Source organism: Sorex fumeus, unplaced genomic scaffold (genome assembly GCF_029834395.1).
Source record: "Sorex fumeus unplaced genomic scaffold, SorFum_2.1 ptg000264l, whole genome shotgun sequence".
NCBI classification, from domain to species: domain Eukaryota; kingdom Metazoa; phylum Chordata; class Mammalia; order Eulipotyphla; family Soricidae; genus Sorex; species Sorex fumeus.
The window spans coordinates 6,501,014-6,514,570 of record NW_026606321.1 but is presented as its reverse complement, the minus strand read 5'-3'; positions in this window follow the sequence as shown (position 1 = coordinate 6,514,570).

Here is a 13,557-nt window from a genome sequence, read left to right as displayed (position 1 = left end):
TTTCTATCTTTGTTGTCTATGCACCAACATCCAATTATGGTGAAAGAGGAATTGAGAAGTTCTACATAGGGCTGGAGCGATAGCACAGTGGTAGGGCGTTTGCCTTGCACGCAGCCAACATGGCCGACCCTAGTTTGATTCCTCCGCCCCTCTTGGAGAGCCTGGCAAGCTACCGAGAGTATCTCGCCCACAGGGCAGAGCCTGGCAAGCCACGTGTGATGTATTCGATATGCCAAACACAGTAACAACAAAATCTCCAATGGAGACGTTACTGGGCCCGCTCGAGCAAATCGATGAACAATGGGAGGGCCTTTACCTTTACCTTTACCTTTACATGGAGCTGGAGAAGTTCTATAAAGAAGATCACACCTTCTATAAGATCATTGTCAGTGATTTTAATGCCAAGATAGGACCAAGAAGATCAGCCGATGAACTCCACATCGGGACCTATGGCCTAGAATGGAACGAACAGGGTGACGGACTGTCTGAGTTCATGATGTCAACCAAGACCTTCCACGGTAACTCACAGTTCCAAAAGGTTGAATATAAACGTTGGACATGGGAGTCTCCCGGTGGATGGTTCCACAATGAAATAGACCACATCATATTCAATTGGCGGTTTTGCCTAACCGATGTTACTGTTGTACTAAAATTCCAAACGAGATCGGACCACCGTCTCCTTTGTGCAAAATTCTACCTCAAAGAATGAGGAGAAAAGAATGCAAAGATTAAAAAGAGAACTCCCAGAACGACCACCAACTGGGAGCTCTTTGTCTCTGTTGCGGCAACATGGGAAGATGCCGTCATTGACAACATTGATGAGGCATACGATCGAATGATTCAGCACCTCTATGATTGTGCGAGGAATGCCAAGAGAGAGATAACCACAAAAAAACGCCTTTCTTCGAACACTCTTGAACTTATTCGCCAACGTGGCTTGGCACTTGCCTCAGGCAACCGCAAGCAAACATCTGAGCTGGCAAAACAATGCAGAGTAGCCACCAAGGATGACCTCTAGACAGGAGAGCAGCAGTGTTGGTAGATGCGGCAGAAGCCAGGAAAAGCATTCTTAATGCCCGCCTGTCCTTCACCAACTACAAGATCAAGATGACTGCCCTCCGACGTCCTGATGGATCTATTACATCTTCCAGAAGGGCAATGGGGAAGATTATTCATGACTTCTACTCAGATCTCTTTAATAGCCACTTCCACTTGCCCACATACCACATTCCGCATGATGGATATGTCGTTCCCAATGTTCTCCCTTCCAAAATCCAACATGCCATCTCGTCAGTAAAGAAACAAAGAGCACCTGGCCCAGACAAGATCAGACCTGAACACCTGAAGAATTTACCATCAGTACTCATCAATACACTGGGTCGGCTCTTCAAACATTACCTGTCTGAATGCAAGGTTCCATCCCAATGGAAAACCAGCAGGACTGTACTACTATACAAGAAGGGAGACATCCACAACATTGGCAACTATCACCCAATCTGCCTATTGTCTGTCATCTACAAACTGTTTACTCGAGTCATCCTGAATAGGATTAGCAGAACACTAGATGAAAGACAACCATGTGAACAAGCCGGATTGCAAAAAGGATTCAGTACCATCGACCATATCCACACGATTGCTAAGCTCATTGAGGTTTCTAAGGAATTCAAGATGCCTCTCTGTCTAACGTTCATTGATTTAAAGAAGGCCTTTGATTCTGTTGAGACAGAAGTGGTCATGGAAGCCCTAGCCAATCAGGGCGTACAAACTCAATACATCAGGATCCTTCATGAGCTCTATTATGGATTCACTACCAGGATCTCATGGTCACGGTCATGGTCCTCCCATTGTTCATCAATTTGCTCGAGCGGGCCCAGTAACGTCTCCATTGGAGACTTTGTTGTTACTGTGTTTGGCATTTCGAATACATCACGGGTAGCTTGCCAGGGTCTGATGTGCAGGCGAGATACTCTCGGTAGCTTACCAGGCTCTAAGAGGGGCAGAGGAATGAACCTCGGGTCAGCCATGTTGGCTGCGTGCAAGGCAAACGCCCTACTGCTGTGCTATCGCTCCAGGATCTCACCATTCTACAAAGAAGTAATCATCCTTGTCAAGAGAGGGGTTAGGCAGGGTGATACCATTTCACCAAAACTCTTCAGTGCCACCCTCAAGAACATCATGCGATGACTGGAATGGGAAAGAATGCGAGTGAAGATAGATGGTCAGCAGCTACACCACCTCCGCTTTGCTGATGACATTGTTTTAATAACACCAAACATTAGCCAAGTGGCACAAATGCTGGCCGACTTCGACCGTGAGTGTAGAAATGTCGGACTACAGCTGAATCTTACGAAGACAATGTTATGAGAAAAAGCCTCGTTCCTGATGCTCCATTTGCTCTCAACAGAACCACCATCTCCGAATGCAGCAGTTATATATACCTAGGTCGAGAAATCAACATGATGAATGACCTGGCATCTGAGTTGCGCAGGAGGAAGAGAGCGGCTTGGAATGCCTTCCAGACAATTGAAGAAATAACTAAGAGGACAGAGAACCTCCAGCTACGAGCACATCTCTTCGATTCCACTGTTCTTCCTGCATTAACATATGCTTCAGAGACCTGGACCCTACGCAAACAGGATGAGATGATATTCGGGTCTCTCAAAGAGGAATTGAAAGAGCTATGCTTGGAATATCATGATTCACTCAAATGATAGATAGAATCCGGAGTTCTGATCTCCATCAACGCTCAAGAATTAGGGGTGCTGAAAATGGGAGGAATCAACCTCCCGAACTTCAAACTGTACTACAAAGCAGTAATAATTAAAACAGCATGGTACTGGAACAAAGGCAGAACTGCAGACCAATGGAACAGGGTTGAATATACTGACATCTCCCCTCAATCATATGATCATCTAATCTTTGATAAAGGTGCAAGTAATGTGAAGTGGAGTAAGGAAAACCTCTTTAACAAATTGTGCTGGCATCACTGGACGGCTACATGCAAAAAAATGGGCTCAGAACTCTGCCTAACACCGTGTACAAAAGTAAGATCAAAATGGATTAAAGACCTCAACATCAGACCAGAAACCATAAGGTACATTGAAGACAAAGTTGGCAAAACCCTCCATGACATTGAAGCTAATGGTATCTTCAAAGATGCCATGCCACTGGCTGAGCAAGTGAAAACAGAGATAGATAAATGGGACTATCTTAAAATAAGAAGCTTCTGCACCTCCAAAGAAACAGTGACCAAAATACAAAGACAGTCTACAGAATGGGAAAGGATATTCGCCGAATACACATCTGACAAGGGGTTGATATCCAGGATATACAAAATACTGGTTAAACCCAAGCACAAAAAATTGTAAATCTACAACTGTACCTCATGGTGTTTCACTAATAAAAAAAATTAGAAAAAAAAGAATTAGGGATGCTGTCTCATTTGCCAAGGCATCAAAAATCAGATGGGCTGGACACGTAATGAGATTTACAGACAACCGCTGGACTAGAGCCATTACTGACTGGATTCCACGGGATGTCAAAAGATCGCGTGGACGCCCACCTACAAGATGGTCAGGCTTCTTCGTCAAGACCCTGAATGATCGGTTTGAGGCTCTGCATGTTCCTAGAACGAACAGATGCCATTGGGCTGCACTAGCATGCAACAGGGATGAATGGAGACGTTACTGGCACCCGCTCGAGTAAATCAATGAATAACAGGGGATCAAGTGATCAAGTGATTGAAGAAATCTTTAAAGTTGAACTATACAAGTAGAGTCACAATATTTCAAACTCACCTAGTACAAGGTCCAACTACATGCTAGTTCTGTCTGAAAACACCTCTGGTCTCCTAAGGGCTGCATTTTATCTACTGGAGGAAGAGATATAAACCTAGAAGAGGTCACAGTGCCTTAAATATCTGAAGAGTCCGAGTTCAGACCTGAGATGGACCCAGAGAGAGGCAAAGAACCAAACAGGACGACACAGGTCAGAGAACTAGGGGTCTGTTACCGAGGAGGGTGACAGAGTCACCCAAGTTTCTCTATCTGTTCCACACAAGCTCTGGGCTCTGTCATTTCCAGGTGACACATGTGGATGGAAAGTTTTGGCTCCTGACCTGGAGCAGAGGACCAGCTACAGGCTGGGAAGAACCTCCGGAAACACGTTAGGGAGCTGGGCCTGCCCCCTGATGGCGAACTGACTCGGAGATAAGGATGGAAAACTGGAATTTCTAGATGCCAGCTAGAATATCTGATTGTAAGACTGCACATTCATTGCACCAAAAAGAACCTATGGATTACCACTATTTTATAATATTTTGTGTCCAGAACCCCATGCAGCTGGCCTGTATTGAATTCCAGATAGAAAGCATTTCAAATATCAGGCACATCATGCAATGTGTCTCCTTACGTTGTCATAAATTGGACCTAAGTGTAATGTGTAAAGGCTCGCACATGCTTTAACAATGCCATAAATACAGCGCTGAGCAGTGGAGTGTCAGTCGTGCTTCCAGGGAAACAGCAACGTTCCATAACTTTTGGATGTGTTCTTTTTTAAAAAATTGCTCTCTATTGTGGCCTTTTCTGTTGTCCTGGCCAAGTTTCTATGCTAGCCAGGATATTTCTGTCAGGAAAAGGCCACCTGCATGATTCTTTGTTAAGCAGATGCATTAGAAAATAAGCTAAACAATATAGCAGGCACTTATGCTACAGGAGACATTATTGTACACAGCCACCCAGGCTTCTATCATGACTCATGCAATTGTTATAATAAAGGGAAGAGTTTGAAAATTAAGCCTCCACTGTATATATCTTTTCTGGAAGTAACTGTGGGACAAAGACACATTTGAGGACATCCCTTGGCTGGAAGTTCAGGAAGGTTTTTTATTGTGATAGAGTTGTGGAAGTATTTTGAGAATTTATTATCAAATAATATTTATTTTTATCTGGATATTTATTTATTATAATTTATTATCTGGATATTACAAAGTTCTTGAGGGTCTAGAGAGAGAGTCCAGTGGGCAAGGTGCTTGCTTGCATCTTGCCTTGCTAGCAGTTTGATCCCAGGCACCACGTATGATTCTCTATGGATCACTTCCAGGCGTGATCCCTAAACACAGAGTCAAGAGTACCTCCAAGTGTGACAACAATACTGAAAGGATTTCTTGAAGGTAGAACTTTCTATGTGAAGATAAAGAAATAGCAAGGCATTTTACTTGGTAAAAAATAAGTGTTAATGAAAGATGACTTGTACTGGAGTTGGAATATCTCCTGAACACTTAAGAAAAATGATGTCCACCCTTGGATTTATTGGCAGTGTAAAGAGTGTATCAGTGAACTGGGAACATGCTGAGATTGGGAAAACCTATAAAGAAGCCTGGTCCCCAAAAGGGGCCTCCATGGTGCCCCAACAGTGCCCCGAGATGGTGCCCAGGAACATACAGACATGCCATGTCTATAATGTTTTGCCTTGACATGGGACTATCTGCACTGGACACATTCTCAGGGATGAAAGTCTTCCATGGGTGATTAGGCAGCAGAGGAGACGCTCGTGTCTTTGAGAAGCTGAACACAAACAATTCTGGGATTAGTTGGAGCCTGGATTCGAAGAGCAGAATATTTACAGAGAGATGGTGAAGGGCCAGACCTGCCTCTTTGTGCTGATCTGGAATCAGAAATCAAAGACATTTCTAAAGCATATCAACTGTGGTTGCATCTTCTTTCCTCTTAGAAAGGTCTTTCATCTACTCAAACCAAGCTCATCCTTCAAACATTTTTTATCATAAATACCAAAAGTTTTCCTTGTGGTTAATAAATCTTCCTAAAGTGTCTGTGTGCGTGCGTGCGTGCGTGCGTGCGTGCATGCGTGTGTGTGTGTGTGTGTGTGTGTGTGTGTGTGTGTTGGTAGACATAAATTACTGTTCTTCCAAAGAATAGAAAGAGATTCTTCCCTCTCTGACTGAGATATTCCCAAGGCTTTCTTAATCTTCTTTCTGTGCTGTCACGGAGTACAAAGGTAGCTGTCAGGAGTAAGATGCCAGCCATGAAGGACCCAGGAACATGAAGGTACAGCTTAGGAGGAGGAGAGATGCCTCCATCAAACGCACATATTTCTATGGAATTTTATTCAATATATAGGAGAGCATATTTAGCCTGTAACCCAGGAGGAAAACAGAACTTAGCTTGCACAAAAGCTCATGGAATGGCATTGGGAGGTGGGGTGTCTTCTTTTCCTTCTTTAATATCTATATTGTAAGATCTTCCAGTCTTGCTCTTCTGCCAATAAAATCCTTCCCTCTGGAATAGCCTCACCTACTTCAAAGACTCCGAACTGCAAACCATAATGAGAGAGGAAGAGAAAGGGAGGGAGAAGAGAAGTGACTGCCATAGAGGGAAGCAGGAATGGGAGGGAAAGTGGGGACACTGGTGCCGGGAAATTACACTGGTAGAGGGATCGGTGCTGGAACATTGTATGACTGAAACCCAATCATGAACAGCTTTGCAAAATGAAATAATAATAATTAATTAAAATAAAATCCCCGAACTTTCTGAGAACAAAGGTATCCTTTTTGACTGCCTTTGGGGATCCTTACCAAACAGAGGGAGCCGTGGAAGATTGATGAATTCCCTATTACTTAGTCTCTAAGAGATTCTGGTTGAATATGACTAGAGAAGACATAACATGATGTTTGTGGGTTAGACATGGATTCTTTCAGTGCTAGTAAGAGGCCCAACATAAGCCCTGCATTTCACGTTAAGGTCAAAGGTAGCAGGTTTCAGGACATCTTATTTGGCCAATCAGTGATCACGAGTGACTTTCTAGCATGGAAGATGTCCCCAGAATTGCTTCTCAGTTGGAAATCATGCCAATCCTGTAGGAAACTGCATTAGGAGCAAGTAGCTACCCCCTTTGGAGGGTGTTCTGCTCCTGGAACTGCTACTTTCAGGACTGCTGGCTCAGGGAAGAAAGGGGCTAGGTCTGCCCCTTTGCAGCCTTGGTGATATTGATGCCTTGCAAAAGGTACAGATGATGTGGCCTGACAGGCTAAAGCCAGCATATGGCCAGTGAAAGTGCCTGACTCAGAAGGACTCCCCATGAGCAAAGCACTTTCTCGCCCAGTGCCCACATCATCAGATGCTTCTCTGAATATTTCCCCTCATCAGCACAATTTTCCTCTCAAAAGCTTAAAAAGCACAAACCAACAACCGAATAGGCAACAGCAAAACTGTTCACATCCATCATTGTGCAAATGACCTCAAGTGGCAGGGTGACCCCAGGTGGCAGGGTGGCCTGACGAAGGTCCTGCTTTCTGCCTGTGCATAGCAGGGCAGCTGTTTGCTCACAGGACAGTGCACCATATTCTGGCTTGCTGAGGAAACTGTATTGAGATAAGCGATGATAGAGCCGACGTCTTCACGCATCTCAAGGCCTCCGGGGACAATTTTAAACTTCTTGGGAAAGATAAATTAGAAGTTCTTCTCAAGGTGCATAAGCTATATTTTCACTTTGAAGATGTTCCCTTTCCTGTAAATTATGGTGAAATAAATAAAGTAATGTGCTTGTACCTAAATGAGAGTGGAAAGCACACACACATGTGCACAGATGTAGATTGAAGCACTGAACGAGGTAAAAGAGGACAAAGTTTTAAGTTCAGATTTAAATCTGGAATTGTCTCAAGTTTTCCTAAGATGGCTCCGTAGTTTTGAACAATTTAACATCCCTGTAACTATTTTAGAAAGAGTTATACTTATAAAGAATCACCATACATTACATGGAAGGAAAGAGATAACTTCAACTTTGATCAAAAACAGAATTTTAACTCTCTCTAAATGAAGCATGTTATCTGTGGTAGAGAAAATTATGGTATCTACTCAGTGTCATCCTAATTGTTAAACTCAAAAATAATAATCACTCAGATTACTTATAAATGTTTTCTATGAGAATGCAACTGTGTCACTTGATAAAAAAATAACTATATTCTCTTTCAGTAGTTTTTATAAAAACATTTCCAGTCAACTTCCTTCCTTCATAATTCAGACCTTTTGCAGTATTTTTTTAAATTCTTTTCACAGATAAGAAGAAAAGAAAACAGGCATTAGAAAAGTGATTGCAGGGACTTCTAATCTGACAGTTTGAATTGAAGAATATTGAGTCGTATATGTTTTCACATTTTCAAGGATTTTCAAGGGTGACAGCTTCTCAGGAGATACAGCCCATAAATGCTCCACCTGCCATTGTTCAGAAGGTGAACATTATATACAATCATACAGAAAATGATTCTTCTCTGCTTTCATCTGGTACATGATTAATCTTGGACTGGAAATTTGCATGGAAGCAGAATTCAAACAACCTATTGCACCCCACATTTTAAAATCAAGGAGGAAGAACCACTTAATCCATGGTAATTAATGACCCTTCAAAATATGTTCCTTTACATATATGAAAAAAATATCCCTGGCAAAGCTGCCAAAACAAAACTGCCAAAACAAACCTATTCAAAATTCTGGAAATTAACTACACTTGTTTAAAAATTCAAGTCACTCTTCCAGAAGAGTTGAATATGGAACAACAGTGATATGTGTAATCATTTAACTTTCCACATTCCTATGACCTTCTTCAGAGTAATCTTTTAAAAATCCAGCACACAAAACACCTGAACAGAGTTTCAGGATGGCATTTCAGAAGCTACTAAAAAGAGCAGAACACATAAGGAGTTCCCAAAACCCATGCCATGACTGTGGAGGATGCTGATCTCTGGGAACTACTTCCTGTCCACGGTATATCCAGAGTAAGAAGAGTTCTGACTGAGGGTTTCAAGGGTTGAGTACCCCGAAATCCAGAAGCATGTTCCTAAGTGGCAAGAGCTTTGTGCAGTGCATGGAGTGTCTTTTCCAACACACAGGGTGTCCGTGTTCCCGGGAAATTTTGTTCATCTACACCCCATGAGGCTCCTGTAGTTACTAATAAACTCTCAAAATTGTTCAGGCCATCCAAAGAGCTCTCTGTCTCTGTCTCTCTCTTGACCTGCCTTCGCACTCTCTCCTTTCATGGGTAACTACCAATAAAGGAACAAAATGACTTTATTAAGTAAAAGAAAGCTACAATTTTGATTCAAGATGTTACCCTAGGATCTTCTATTGTAGCGTTTTGCTCATTATAGTGGAGAAAACGTTTTTATAATTTTCCCAACTGATAGAACAGTAATTGCATTCCCTGACACTGTAATTAACCAAAAAGTCTCTTCCCACTGTTTATTATCCTCCGAGATCAGGTGGAGGTTTACTTCCCAAGAAACCTGAGATGGCTCATCTCACTCCAGGCCTCATTACAAGTGCATATAGCTCTCCTGAAAGGTTTCAAACACAGTTACTCCACCCGTATTTAAAATATCTGATCACTTGTATGACCCGTCATCCTTTTGCTCATCAATTTGCTAGAGTGGGCGCCAGTAATGTCTCCATTCATCCCTGTCGCGTGCTAGTGTAGCCCAATGGTGTCTGCTCTCTCCAGGAACAAAACGAGCCTCAAGCCGTTCATTGAGGGTCTTGAGAAAGAAATCCGACCATCCGACCATCTCGTAGGTGGGCAGCCAGACGTTCTTTTGACGTCCAGTGGAATCCAATTGGTAATGGCTCTAGTACAATGGTCATCTCCAAATGGCATTATGTGTTCGGCCCATCTGATTTTTGACGCCTTATGATGCTGTTTAAAAATACCAAAACATTCATCATAAGTAAGTTGTTAGCAGAAATGTTTTCTAAATCTATTTCCATGATAGACACAGATCCTTTCCAAGCTGTTGTTACTGTCAGAGAACTGTAGTAGGCTTGACTGCAGAAACTCAATGTCTGCTTCATGAGAGTGGAAAGAAGAAAGGCCCCTAATTAAATCCCCTGTGAACCCAAAGAAGGAGGCAGCCAGAGCTTTCCCACAGCCTTATCGTCATCCCCACTGCCAGCTGCTGTCACTCTCTCATGACATTTCTCCTGCTGTGGAGGTTTCTGTAATTGTAGACAGTCCCTGGTCTGAAGAGCTCCACCTCGGCAGAGCCTCTAAGCTGTCACTCACAGCTTTGATAGTGCTTGAGTTTAGCCACCATTTGTCCACTTGTTCCTCCTAATCTTTTCCCCCAGGTATTTGAAATTTGATTTCATAGGAAAAGAAACAGGGAGAAAGTGAGAGATGGTGCAAGAAATTGAGACCCAGGTTTTGCAGAAGGCTCACCCACACTTCTCCAAGACACTACATGATCCCCAGAGCAACTGAGTCTGCTTGTATGGGCCAGTATCTCAAGATGTCCACAGCATCCCAACCTCAGTCCTCACATCAAACCTCTGGACCTCCTGAGCAACTCCACCCCACCCCCGACAAAAAAAAAGAGAGAGAAGAAGAAAACGGGAACTCAAGCAAATACAACCTATGCCCATGGACTGCATTAGTATAGTAACTGAACAAATGAGCTCCGTGCAAGTCTGTCTGGTTTCACAGTACAGAGCCGGCCTTTCAGCTGTGCACACTTGGAAGAGTCACACACCTTCTCTGTGATGCTGAACTTCACAGGTCAACTTGGCTGGGTTCTGGTACCCCAAACCAGAAAGGAAACAAACAAATCCTTCTTATCTTCGATCCAATCCTGACAATGACTATATTTTGAGACTGATGATAATATTCCAGTTTTCTTCTGAAGCTCAATTAACATTTTCTTTTTGGCTGATAAAGGCATATCAAAGAGTTGAAACAGTGTTCTCTTTTCAATGAAGGACTACTGTTGGGAAGACAGTGCCCTCATTTTCAACTGCTATGTGGGAGAACCCCTGGTAAATGCCTCTGCTTTCTCCATTAACCAAGGATATTGTGACTTCATGGGGCCTCGTAATTACAAACCTATCCCTGAAGAGGAGAATGGGCATCTGTGTAATACGCCCAGAAGCCCAAGGCCTGAAGGAAAGACCTTAGCTGCCATAGCAAGAGTGGAACCCCCAAACACTCCCTGCTGCTGACTGCACCCCTTCCCAGGAACAGAGGCTGCTCCCAAACATGGCATCCACCTCCCCCTTTGAGAGACCTTCTCACTTTTTTCAGTGTTCTTTTCTAAGTACATTGCAAACCATGACTTCTTGTTGAACACGTGGAAAATAACTTCTCTGCTCAGCTCTACGTGTTACCTGAACCCCTGTGATCAGCACACAGACACAAGGTGGAAAGGGTGGAAAGGAGGCTTCCCTATTTTGAAAAACTCACCTGTCTCACACAAAGAGAAGAATTTATGAGTACTGGGCATACATCAGTTCAGTACTTGATGAAACAAAAATGAACACAATTCTATCAGTGAAACTTTCAGAGTGATGTGGGCTGTAGATTTTAATTCCAGTTACTGTGGTAGAATACTATTTCCCTACATAGAATACTATTTCTCTACATCTCCCACATTCTGCAGCTAAGCATAGCTCCTTGGTCCATTCATTTGCTTTTTTATTTGGGGGTCACACCCAGTGGTGCTCAGAGACTGTCCCTAACTTTGTGCTCAGGAGTAACCCTGGGCAGTTCTTGAGAAACCATAAGCCATGTAAGGAATCGAACTCTGATCAACTACAAGAAAATAAATACAATTATTTTAAAAACACAAAAAATATAGCTACAAGAGTACAAGAATATTGGTACCAATGTCTTTGAAGAGAAAAACACAATGGATCACATGGAGGTAAAGTTTACAGGCAGAGAATGATGCCTTTATAGAGAACCATCCCTAATTGTGCATGAATTGGGCGACCCATGAATTGGATAACACTTCCAGAAGAATGCTAGTGTTTTAGGTCAAGGTGATGAATGAAGATGTGCATATCCAAGGAAGAAAGTCTTTATTTGATCTCACTAGCCCAGAAATTAGAGAGTTTATCAAACATAATAACACTTTAGAAGCCAACAGAAATTTTGTGATTAACTTCTTTTCCTTGGCCAACATGGATATCAGATAAAGGAATAAGATTTTTCTTTGGATCCCATCATTACTATTTTATACCCTTATGTATTAGACCGGGAAGGAGCAATAGCACAGCAGGTAGAGCACTTGCCTTGCATACAGCCGACCCAGGTTCTATTCCTCTGTCCCTCTCAGAGAGCCAGGCAAGCTACCGAGAGTATCCTGCCCGCATGGCAGAACCTGGCAAGCTCCCTGTGGCATATTTAACATGCCAAAAACAGTAACAAGTCTCACAATGGAGATGTTACTGGTGCCTGCTCGAGCAAATCAATGAACAATGGGACGACAGTGTTACGGTGCTATGTATTAAACCACCCACCAAACTTACTGAATCTGCTACCTTCTATCTCCTTGCTGAACTCTGAGCCACGCACTGAACACAGCAATAGAGATGTAATTGTTCTGTAGATGGACTGAAACTTGATGAATATTTAGAATATCAGCAGAACTTTCAAGATGAGCTCCCTGGTTTTCATTCTTGGTTTGGTAACTCAGTCACTGCACAAACAGTCCACAATCCAGACCCAGGCCCTCGGCACTTCTGAGTTGGTATTTCCTCCTGACTTCCTGAGCCAGATTCCAGAGAATAGGTACTATTTCAGTGAGAATAATGGAAGGCCTTTTACCTTCCAGTGGCAGAAACATAAACTGTATCCCTTGTACAGAGGCTTTTGTTCATGTACTAGGTCACCCAACACTTACAAACACTCCAGAGCTTCATGCAGAGGTGGAAGCTGGGGCCTTTTCTAGGATCTCCAGTACTTGCAAGACTTGCTGAGACAGCACACAGCTCAACACACCCTTTCTTTTTCTATTAGAAATGTTTTGCACCGTAGTTGGAGTTGTAAGAAGAAAAACTCAGACATCAGGCCAACCTAAGTTTAAGACTGAGCTTTGCCAACTGCAACTCATAGCGAATAAGTAGCAATCCTAACTCTAACGTGAAGAAGAAATGAAAATATCTACCTGGAATTTTTATGATTGAATTATGATGAAGGAATGCTAACCTCCTAGGCCATGACCCCAATGAAGCATTTTAACAGGGAGGTAGAAATTATCTGATGCATGGACTTCAGAAACTTATCTGTGGCCCTAAATTTAAGTGAAGATATTGGGGTCACAATGTAAGCATGTAGATAAGAGTAAAAGATGCAAAGTGAGACAAAATGAGATAGCACAGCAGGTAGGGCGTCTGCCTTGCAAGCAGCCAACATGGCCGACCTGAGTTCGATTCCTCCGCCCCTCTCGGAGAGCCCGGCAAGCTACCGAGAGTATTCGATATGCCAGACACAGTAACAACAAAGTCTCCAATGGAGACGTTACTGGGCCCGCTCGAGCAAATCGATGATCAACGGGAGGGCCTTTACCTTTTAACTTTACCTAATACAAAAATGTGAAGGGTTATGAAATGAAAAGAATGAGAAGAAACAGACAGTAACAACATCACAATTTTCTTTCAGTTCTATTCACAGCATGAATTAATAAACTACTATTTGTATAGTAAAGTAAGTAAAGTAAGTAAAGGCCCTCCCGTTGATCGTTTGTATATTAATTTAAAAATCTTGGAAATATGCCAC